This window comes from Staurois parvus, unplaced genomic scaffold (genome assembly GCF_062004578.1).
Source record: "Staurois parvus isolate SC_StPar_1 unplaced genomic scaffold, SC_StPar_1.0 ptg000303l, whole genome shotgun sequence".
Taxonomy (NCBI): domain Eukaryota; kingdom Metazoa; phylum Chordata; class Amphibia; order Anura; family Ranidae; genus Staurois; species Staurois parvus.
This window is the reverse complement of record NW_028318099.1, coordinates 4,843,916-4,855,204: the sequence shown is the minus strand read 5'-3', so window position 1 is coordinate 4,855,204 and position 11,289 is coordinate 4,843,916.

Below are 11,289 nucleotides of genomic sequence, written 5' to 3'. Positions count from 1 at the left end.
GTATACCAGTCCCTCATCGGGGATTAAGGTTTCCATCTACTACAGGTACAGGAAAGGTTATAGGAGCTCAACAATGTCTCAGTCGCAAGACAGTCCACGCTTTCTCACACAGCCATTCACTGCCCCACTCCACCTCACAGACTGTTGCTTACTCCTTCCTAGTCTTTTTCAGGCCTCCCCTACAGGTAGGTTAACCCTTTCAGGAACAAAGTCTCTGTAAACAGAGTTGGATGCTCTTTCTCACCCAACGTCTTTCCGAGCCTCCGAAATCTGGATCCCATGTAGGGTCTTACAAATCTTGGGCAAACTGTAAGTCAGTCAAACCAGAACCCCTCAGCCTGGGTGAGAACCCATCAGTACTCTATAACTGTATTGAAACCATTGAAACCGCCCCTCTTAAAGGGATCATAAACCAAACAGTGGGGACACATACTGTTTATATATACTATGTGTGTATATATATATATATATATATAGTACTGCCTGCTGTTGTAAAATCAGCACTCCTCTCCTGCATATACTACCCACTGTCATATTTTTAGCATTCCTTTCATGCACATAATACCCTCAGCACTCCTCTCCTGCACATATTACCAGCTGACATACCCTCAGAACTCCTCTCCTGCACACACTACCAGCTGGCATACCCTCAGCACTCCTCTCCTGCACACATTACCAGCTGGCATACCCTCAGCACTCCTCTCCTGCACACATTACCAGCTGGCATACCCTCAGCACTCCTCTCCTGCACATACTACCAGCTGGCATACCCTCAGCACTCCTCTCCTGCACATACTACCAGCTGTCATACCCTCAGAACTCCTCTCCTGCACATACTACCAGCTGGCATACCCTCAGAACTCCTCTCCTGCACATACTACCAACTGGCATTCCCTCAGCACTCCTCTCCTGCACATACTACCAGCTGGCATACCCTCAGCACTCCTCTCCTGCACACATTACCAGCTGGCATACCCTCAGCACTCCTCTCCTGCACATACTACCAGCTGGCATACCCTCAGAACTCCTCTCCTGCACATATTACCAGCTGACATACCCTCAGAACTCCTCTCCTGCACACACTACCAGCTGGCATACCCTCAGCACTCCTCTCCTGCACACATTACCAGCTGGCATACCCTCAGCACTCCTCTCCTGCACATACTACCAGCTGGCATACCCTCAGCACTACTCTCCTGCACATACTACCAGCTGGAATACCCTCAGCACTCCTCTCCTGCACATACTACCAGCTGGAATACCCTCAGCACTCCTCTCCTGCACATACTACCAGCTGGCATTCCCTCAGCACTCCTCTCCTGCACATACTACCAGCTGGCATACCCTCAGCAATCCTCTCCTGCACATACTACCAGCTGGCATTCCCTCAGCACTCCTCTCCTGCACATACTGCCAGCTAGCATTCCCTCAGCACTCATCACCTGCACATACTACCAGCTGGCATTCCCTCAGCACTCCTCTCCTGCACATACTACCAGCTGGAATACCCTCAGCACTCCTCTCCTGCACATACTACCAGCTGGCATACCCTCAGCACTCCTCTCCTGCACATACTACCAGCTGGCATACCCTCAGAACTCCTCTCCTGCACATACTACCAGCTGGCATTCCCTCAGCACTCCTCTCCTGCACATACTACCAGCTGGCATTCCCTCAGCACTCCTCTCCTGCACATACTACCAGCTGGAATACCCTCAGCACTCCTCTCCTGCACATACTACCAGCTGGCATTCCCTCAGCACTCCTCTCCTGCACATACTACCAGCTGGAATACCCTCAGCACTCCTCTCCTGCACATACTACCAGCTGGCATACCCTCAGCACTCCTCTCCTGCACACACTGCCAGCTGGCATACCCTCAGCACTCCTCTCCTGCACACATTACCAGCTGGCATACCCTCAGCACTCCTCTCCTGCACATACTACCAGCTGGCATACCCTCAGCACTCCTCTCCTGCACATACTACCAGCTGGCATACCCTCAGCACTCCTCTCCTGCACATACTACCAGCTGTCATACCCTCAGCACTCCTCTCCTGCACATACTACCAGCTGTCATACCCTCAGCACTCCTCTCCTGCACATACTACCAGCTGGCATACCCTCAGAACTCCTCTCCTGCACATACTACCAGCTGGCATTCCCTCAGCACTCCTCTCCTGCACATACTACCAGCTGGCATACCCTCAGCACTCCTCTCCTGCACATACTACCAGCTGGCATACCCTCAGCACTCCTCTCCTGCACATACTACCAGCTGTCATACCCTCAGCACTCCTCTCCTGCACATACTACCAGCTGTCATACCCCCAGCACTCCTCTCCTGCACATACTACCAGCTGGCATACCCTCAGAACTCCTCTCCTGCACATACTACCAGCTGGAATACCCTCAGCACTCCTCTCCTGCACATACTACCAGCTGGAATACCCTCAGCACTCCTCTCCTGCACATACTACCAGCTGTCATACCCTCAGCACTCCTCTCCTGCACATAATACCAGCTGTCATACCCTCAGCACTGCTCTCCTGCACATACTACCAGCTGTCATACCCTCAGCACTCCTCTCCTGCACATACTACCAGCTGGCATACCCTCAGAACTCCTCTCCTGCACATATTACCAGCTGACATACCCTCAGAACTCCTCTCCTGCACACACTACCAGCTGGCATACCCTCAGCACTCCTCTCCTGCACACATTACCAGCTGGCATACCCTCAGCACTCCTCTCCTGCACACACTACCAGCTGGCATACCCTCAGCACTACTCTCCTGCACATACTACCAGCTGTCATACCCTCAGCACTCCTCTCCTGCACATACTACCAGCTGTCATACCCTCAGCACTCCTCTCCTGCACATACTACCAGCTGGAATACCCTCAGCACTCCTCTCCTGCACATACTACCAGCTGGCATACCCTCAGAACTCCTCTCCTGCACATATTACCAGCTGGCATTCCCTCAGCACTCCTCTCCTGCACATACTACCAGCTGGCATACCCTCAGCACTCCTCTCCTGCACATACTACCAGCTGGAATACCCTCAGCACTCCTCTCCTGCACATACTACCAGCTGTCATTCCCTCAGCACTCCTCTCCTGCACATACTGCCAGCTAGCATTCCCTCAGCACTCATCACCTGCACATACTACCAGCTGGCATTCCCTCAGCACTCTTCTCCTGCACATACTACCAGCTGGCATTCCCTCAGCACTCCTCTCCTGCACATACTACCAGCTGGAATACCCTCAGCACTCCTCTCCTGCACATACTACCAGCTGGAATACCCTCAGCACTCCTCTCCTGCACATACTACCAGCTGGCATACCCTCAGAACTCCTCTCCTGCACATACTGCCAGCTGGCATACCCTCAGCACTCCTCTCCTGCACACATTACCAGCTGGCATACCCTCAGCACTCCTCTCCTGCACATACTACCAGCTGGCATACCCTCAGAACTCCTCTCCTGCACATACTACCAGCTGGCATTCCCTCAGCACTCCTCTCCTGCACATACTACCAGCTGGAATACCCTCAGCACTCCTCTCCTGCACATACTACCAGCTGGCATACCCTCAGAACTCCTCTCCTGCACATATTACCAGCTGGCATTCCCTCAGCACTCCTCTCCTGCACATACTACCAGCTGGCATACCCTCAGCACTCCTCTCCTGCACATACTGCCAGCTGGCATTCCCTCAGCACTCCTCTCCTGCACATACTGCCAGCTGGCATTCCCTCAGCACTCCTCTCCTGCACATACTGCCAGCTAGCATTCCCTCAGCACTCATCACCTGCACATACTACCAGCTGGCAATTCCCTCAGCACTCTTCTCCTGCACATACTACCAGCTGGCATTCCCTCAGCACTCCTCTCCTGCACATACTACCAGCTGGAATAACCTCAGCACTCCTCTCCTGCACATACTACCAGCTGGCATACCCTCAGCACTCCTCTCCTGCACATACTACCAGCTGGAATACCCTCAGCACTCCTCTCCTGCACATACTACCAGCTGGAATACCCTCAGCACTCCTCTCCTGCACATACTACCAGCTGGAATACCCTCAGCACTCCTCTCCTGCACATACTACCAGCTGGCATACCCTCAGCAATCCTCTCCTGCACATACTACCAGCTGGCATTCCCTCAGCACTCCTCTCCTGCACATACTGCCAGCTAGCATTCCCTCAGCACTCATCACCTGCACATACTACCAGCTGGCATTCCCTCAGCACTCCTCTCCTGCACATACTACCAGCTGGAATACCCTCAGCACTCCTCTCCTGCACATACTACCAGCTGGCATACCCTCAGCACTCCTCTCCTGCACATACTACCAGCTGGCATTCCCTCAGAACTCCTCTCCTGCACATACTACCAGCTGGCATTCCCTCAGCACTCCTCTCCTGCACATACTACCAGCTGGCATTCCCTCAGCACTCCTCTCCTGCACATACTGCCAGCTAGCATTCCCTCAGCACTCTTCACCTGCACATACTACCAGCTGGCATTCCCTCAGCACTCCTCTCCTGCACATACTACCAGCTGGCATTCCCTCAGCACTCCTCTCCTGCACATACTACCAGCTGGAATACCCTCAGCACTCCTCTCCTGCACATACTACCAGCTGGCATACCCTCAGCACTCCTCTCCTGCACATACTACCAGCTGGAATACCCTCAGCACTCCTCTCCTGCACATACTACCAGCTGGCATACCCTCAGCAATCCTCTCCTGCACATACTACCAGCTGGCATACCCTCAGAACTCCTCTCCTGCACATACTACCAGCTGGCATACCCTCAGCACTCCTCTCCTGCACATACTACCAGCTGGCATACCCTCAGCACTCCTCTCCTGCACACATTACCAGCTGGCATACCCTGAGCACTCCTTCCTCTCCTGCACATACTACCAGCTGGCATACCCTCAGCACTCCTCTCCTGCACATACTACCAGCTGGCATACCCTCAGCACTCCTCTCCTGCACACATTACCAGCTGGCATACCCTCAGCACTCCTTCCTCTCCTGCACACACTACCAGCTGGCATACCCTCAGTACTCCTCTCCTGCACATACTCCCTGCTGTCTTACCCTTAGCACTCCTTTCCTGCATATACTACTCACTCTCTTTCCCTCTACACTCCTCTTCTACACATACTATGCACTATACCAGGGGTGGACTGACCATTTGGAAACTCGGGCACTGCCCAAGGGCCCGGGGTCAGTAGGGGGCCCCATGAGATGCCCCTGGTACATTTTTCATAGGTTTTTTTGAGTTTGGGCAAGGACACAGGAGTAGCATTATCCCCCTTTGCCCCGGGGCCCCATGAGTTGTCAGTCCGCCCCTGCACTATATTTTATTATGTTTCACCCTAGGTTTGCACCTAAGCGTTTTCTTCAGAGTTTTGCAGAAACGCAGTACAGTTCATTCACACCTGTGCGTTTTCACCCTGTGTGTTTTTTGCAAAGGGTCAGGGACTTTTTTGAATACAAAAAGTTGTGTTTTTGTTTCTATAGACTTCAATGGAAATGCTGCAGAAAAGTATGTATTGCATTTTTGCCGCGTTCTTAATGCATTTTGTATTTTAAATCTGCCTAGCAACAAGAAAAATTTAAAAAAATGCACAAAAAAAACCCCGCAAAATGCATAAAAAAACGAGGCAAAAACACAAGTGCAAAAACGCAAAACGCAATGCAGAAACAGCTCAAACACAACCTGTATAGGTGTGATCCTAACCTTAATCCTTTTTTTAACAACTAAAGTTGTCCATACACTGAGTGCAGTTTGATTTTTGGGTGGCCCTGTTGGCACCCTCCTGCATGACATCCTTTGATTAAGCACTCTATGAAGTCGGGCTGAAAATTTTCACTCGAACAGAGACTGCATCTGTTTAAGTATTCTGACAGCTGCCAGGGCTGGCTGGCAGACTACAATAGCTGGAACTGCAGATTTGTCCATCTGCACTGCAAAGCAAAGATAAAGAAATTTGTTCAGTTTTTTTTCCAGCCTAAACTCTATCACTGTATGGCCAACATAAGTCTGATTATGGAGGCAGCAATGAAAAGCAAATTTATAAGAATGTCAGCATTGGTTAGGCTATTAATCACAATTCTCACAATTTATTAAAGGGATGACAGCACTGTATTTTAGGGATAATACATTTATTGGATAGGATCTAATACATGTTTTTTAATTCACCTCTCATAAAATGCAGGACTTTATTAATAAACCATCTTGTCTTCACAACCAGATTTATTTTCAGGAAAGAAATGATAAATGCCAAACTGCAGACATTTGTCTTGGCTGAATAAGTTTCTGCTTGAACAATGATCACCTTGGAAGGGAAACGGGCAATAAAATACTGTTCAGCAATCATCTTTACAGCAGTGAATGTTCACAAAGGTTAGATTTTCACCTCAGTCATATTTACTAAAAGGGGTTCACCACCTTCGCAAAACAGATTGCTGCTGTGTTTTTATGTTTTTGTATGTTAGGGAAGGGTTAGACCCTCCCCCCTGCCAGTTTTGTTTTTCTTTTTTGCAGTCTTTGTGCTCATTGGAGAGATCCACCTTCACTATTTATCCTGGTAACCTCTCTTTTCGGGACATAGAGTGAGTCGAATTCCAAAATCTAATACATTTTAGTGGACCAGTTTTCACGGACAACTGTGAGATTTCTCTTCAATTTGAGGTTCTTTCTGTTTACTTGTAGTTGGGCCTCCAGGGCAGAAAGTGAAAAGGAATGTCCCCAATAGGTACACAGACAATAATTAAAAACTGTCAGAGGTTCCAAATGTTTCTGTTCAATATAAAAAACAAAGTTTTGGCATATATATAGCAGCTCATGTATTTTATTTCAATATACAACCTATAGGTACCTTTCCAAAAACCATGAGATTGCATAAGTAAAGAATCCATGTAGCTATATTGATGTAGCAAATAAAAATAAAAATATGATTCTGTGCTACTCAAAAAATGTGACCTAGAATTAGTAGTTAACCTCCTCGGCGGTATGATTCTTTCTGATTTTTTGTGCTGAAAGCGGTACCATTTTTTTGCATGGAAATATGTAGTTTTTTATTCTAGGCTGTAATTTTTAGGAATAACTCACTGAAATCTGTACGAACAAGAGTCTAGTAAACATTCCGGATATGATAAAACTTGTAACACGAAATCATAAATTATAATTTAATAAATAATCATAAAAAATAATAATAGAATAATAATAAATTTAATTCAATAATATAATCAAACCAAAAACACTGAAATTTGAAATACAGAGGCAAATTCACACATCGCTGAGCAAAGTCGCAAAATCGTTTTCAGTGTCTGATGACGAATTTCCCCACAAATCATTATCACTCAATTCTGCAAGTGGTTCTGATTTACTATCGCTGTTCTAAAACCGCTTTTGACGTAAAGGGACGCTTTTTGAACGCCATGGACTTTTCTAAGTTTCCAGGCAGAAAGAACAGTCAAAATGCAGGCAGGGCGCAGGACAAAGCAGTAGGGACAAAATATATGTGAAATGCATTGAAACAGCAATGACAGCAAAAATGACATTTTTAAAAAATTTCAAATTTGCCGCCGGTTCCGGCGCCTGTATGTCCCGGATGCCAGCATCGGCCGGAGGAGATGGCCGGGGACGCTGCAGGGGACACATTGCGGGAGCGAAGGACAAGGTAAGTGCCGCAGGGACCCCCTGAGCAACGCCGCATGGTAAGCCCAAGTGTAGCTTGGGGTTACCGCTCTTGGTATTGAAATTTTACGCCACACTACACTCGGGAAAACCGCTAAGGAGGTTAATCATAGCGACAGATAAATAATCACATAAACATAATAAACCTACAGTGATATAAATGAATAAACAACCACTAAAATTGTGCACAAAGTGACTAACCAATAAAATAATCAAAAATATTGCATAATAAAATAATGAAATCAACAAATCAGTGAAATTATGAAAATGACTGCAAATTGCTTCATAGTGACAATTAACTTAAATGTGCCATTAAAATCAACTGAACCCTCAAAGTGAAATCACATAAATGGTAAAAAAAAAGTCCCAATAACTGTAATGACAAAATATTCAATATTATGTGAATCCACCAGGGAACACCGCTTGTGCTCCTCTACCAGCTAGCATGCGCGCTCACCTCCAAATCCAACTTATATGGACCATACTTGAAAGAACAAATCACAAGGGACTTCCCATAGAGTAATATGTTCTTGAAATTTATTAAAAGATAATCAAAGAATACTTCTCACATAAAAATCCAGGTCCACAGACCCATACAAGTATGTGTAAATTCAAAATAACAGAGATGGGTGTATCAAGATGGCAGCTGCCATCCAAAACCAGAAATGGCATCACCACGCTTCCGTCCGATGCATTGCATCACAAATCACATGACTTCCTCAGTAATTATTTTTGTGTATTGATGTAGCACTACCTCCATAAGGGTCGCTCAGTGTTGTTTGTCCACAGTGGTTGCCCTGACCTTGCAAGCCTCCCTACACCTCTGACACTCTGAGTTCAGATATATTTCAGCAATAGAGAATAATAATGCAAGAGACATAATTCTTTGCTATCACCTCCATATTAGGGTTTGTTTAAAATATTAGACCAATGGAATAATAGGATTAGTATACAGAACCCCAATTAAAGCATGAAAGCAGAAACACTAATATTATTATTATTATTATTATAATACAGGATTTATATAGTGCCAACGGTTTACTCAGCGCTTTACATTATAGTGGGAGACAATACAGTAACAATACAGTTCAATACAAGAGGGATTTGAGGGCCCTGCTCCTTGGAGCTTACAGTCTAGGAGGGAGGGGTTAATGGTACAATAGGTAATAACTGTGGGGGATGGAGTGGTTGGAAGAGTAGAGGATTCCAGTATTAGCAGAGGGCGGGATAGGCTTCCCTGAAGAGAGAGGTTTTCAGTGATCGCCTAAAAGTAAGTAGAGTAGGCGTTAGTCTGATAGATTGGGGTAGGAAGTTCCAGAGGATGGGGGACGCTCTGGAGAAGTCCTGGAGATGTGCATGGGAGGAGGAGATAAGGGAATTAGAGAGTAGGAGGTCTTGCGAGGAACGGAGAGTACGGTTTGGGTGATATTTAGAGACAAGATCAGTTATGTAATTTGGGGCATTGTTGTGGATGGCTTTATATGTCATTGTTAGTGTTTTGAATTTTATCCGTTGGGCAACTGGGAGCCAGTGGAGGGATTGGCAGAGAGGGGTGGCAGATACAGAACGGTTAGTAAGGTGGATGAGTCTGGCAGCAGCATTCATGATAGACTGAAGAGGGGATAGACTACGATGAGGTAGGCCAGTGAGGAGGGAGTTACAATAGTTGAGGTGTGATATGACAAGGGAGTGAATAAGTTGCTTAGTGGTTTCTGAGGTTAGGAACGGTCGTATCTTGGAGATGTTGTTGAGGTGAAGTCTACATGATTTTGTCAGCGATTGGATCTGGGGCTGGAAGGACAGATGGAAGTCTAGGATTACACCTAGTACCCTGGCATGAGGGGAGGGACTGATGATTGTGTTATCGATATTTATGGTGAAGTCAGTGGAGGTGGCATGGGCTGGGGGGAAGACTAAGAGCTCAGTTTTCGAAAGATTGAGTTTGAGGAAGTGGAGTGACATCCAAGCTGATATGTCACTTAGTAGACTAGTGATGCCATTGGAGACTGAAGGGGTGAGGTGAGGGGTAGACAGATAGATTTGTGTGTCATCAGCATAGAGATGGTAATTGAAGCCATGGGAGTTTACCAAGGTAGGAGGCGTAGATGGAGAAGAGAAGGGGTTCAAGGACAGAACCAATACAACAGAAACAGTCAATTAGTAATGTTTAACAGATTATACAGTTATGTGGAGTAAGCTTCAGCCATTTAAATGCAACATTGGCAGTAAAAGGGGTAAGAGAAGGCTTGTTGGCTTGTCAGCTCCCTCTAGGCCACTAACTTTACAAGGGGTATGCAGGAAATCCTATATAAATAAATACTCATGTATTGATATATGTAGGTATCCTTGTTTGAGTAACAATGGCCTTAGAAAGGAAGAAGTCCCTTTAACTAGAAACTGCAGCTTGAGTCCTATGATGGTAAAAGTTCTTCATATGGTGGTATCTGCTGTCTTCTACTAGCAATGGTAGGGCCCATGAATATTATTGAATGTTGATAATTCCATGAAGTTAAACAGATAAGCTGTGGTACTACTTAAAGCAAAGGTCTCCTGGTAACGGAGGTGTAAAGACCAATCCCGTTGATAGTACAGACCCCTAGGAACAAAGAGTTCTTGCTCAGGCTCTTGAATGTCTGCAGAGATGTGTAGAGTAACTGCCTGTTAGCCTGTCAGCACAGCAAACAGCGATGGTTGCGCGGTGCTGGAAGCTGGCAGTCCCGGTGCAGAGAAGAACCAATGCAATTCCGGAGTGGTGATCGGCATCCCAGCAATGCAGATCTGCTGCTTACAATCCCCCGGCCTCAGACCCACAGCCTCACTTTGGAAGAGAATGTCAGCTCCAAGTCCCACTCCAAAAGAGCCACTTGCAGTAGTATATATCTGCTTTCCCAGAATCCTTCTGGTTCACCAGCTCTCTGGTATGTGTAGTTCAGTCAGCGCTCAGGAATACAGTATGCATTGCCTATAGGACTACAAGGTCCCAAGATCCTCTGCTGCCCAGGAGAATTGGCTCTACTAACAGGAAGTGATATAGCTGTTCCAGTACTGGGTACTAGGGGGAAAAAGCTCAACGTAGTCCCACCTGTAAGTATCCCTAAGCTGCATAGTGACATAACCGGTACTTGGGGACATCGAGGAGTATCTAGCAGAGGTCCACTGTTAGTTTACAGGGGTTAGCTCATTTAAAATTCCATGACAGAGTGAAAGTGAGTGCCAGTATAGGCTTCACCAGTGCTGTACAGTGATTTTAACTGGCAGTTCAAAGAGCAGGCAACAGTGACGTTAATTTGAACTGAAGGTTCTGACAAACATTGTCACACTCTCTGTGTTATACAAACAACGGTTGCTGGTTTACAGAATTGTGTACAGTTTTATGTATGCAAACCTCTTAGAAATACACCTACAAATGTGTATTTTGCTATTTGTCAGAAGTTGTCCTTCAAATTGGCAAGATTCCAAGTGCTGTATAGCACTAAAAGTCTAATCAGCTGAGGACTGTGGAACACAGAAGAAGCTTAATTTGTCTGGATTGTCAGCTGAGTGAGGGTTGGTGAGT